The sequence below is a fragment of the Falco rusticolus genome, chromosome 2 (assembly GCF_015220075.1).
Source record: "Falco rusticolus isolate bFalRus1 chromosome 2, bFalRus1.pri, whole genome shotgun sequence".
Classification (NCBI taxonomy): Eukaryota; Metazoa; Chordata; class Aves; order Falconiformes; family Falconidae; genus Falco; species Falco rusticolus.
The window spans coordinates 121194699-121195544 of record NC_051188.1 but is presented as its reverse complement, the minus strand read 5'-3'; positions in this window follow the sequence as shown (position 1 = coordinate 121195544).

Genomic DNA, 846 nt, shown 5'->3' with positions numbered 1-846 from the left:
GCTGCCTGCAGCGCAATGGATGGAAGAGTCCCAGTTTCCAGATCACTTTTCTGTTTTTTTAAAAGTAAAGATTATGTTTATATTGAAAATGCCCAAATAGTTTCGCAGTGTTTTCCAATATTTATCACAGAAGCCCCTGAACCCACCGTTTACAACTACAGCCAGGTGCCACTCTGCGGGTGAGGAGGTGGGGGCGGCGGCCCGGGCCGGCCGCATCCCTCCGGGCACAGTGGCACCAGGCGAAGGCGAACACGGCAACAACCCAACCCCGCGACTCGCTCCCTACCCCACCGGGCATCCCTGCCGGGCGCCCGGGTCTCCCGGCACCGGGGCCTTCCCGGGAGGGCCGCCCGCGGGCAGCGCCTGGCCCAGCCCTGCCCCGGCCGCCGCGGGGCGAGGGGCCGCACCGGTAACGCGGGAAGGCAGCAGCAGCTCGGACCCACCGAGGAACCCGTGGGAGCCCCTTCCCGCGCCTTTAACGAGGGAACCGGGGAACCAACGCTTACTGCCTGCCGGGCAGCACCGGTATGCGGGAGGCGGGAAGGACGGCCCTCCCCGGGCAGCGGCCGCTGGAGGGCGACAGCGCCTGGCCAGGTCTACAGCACATTTCCCGCCGCAGCAGCGCCGGCCCGAGCGGCTGAACACCCACTCTTCTGAGCGAACCCGCGGCTGCAGCGGCCCGCCCCTCGCCTCGCGGCCCGCCCCTCGCCTCGCGGCCCGCCCCTCGCCTCGCGGCCCGCCCCTCGCCTCGCGGCCCGCCCCTCGCCTCGCGGCCCGCCCCTCGCCTCGCGGCCCGCCCCTCGCCTCGCGGCCCGCCCCTCGCCTCGCGGCCCGCCCCTCGCCTCG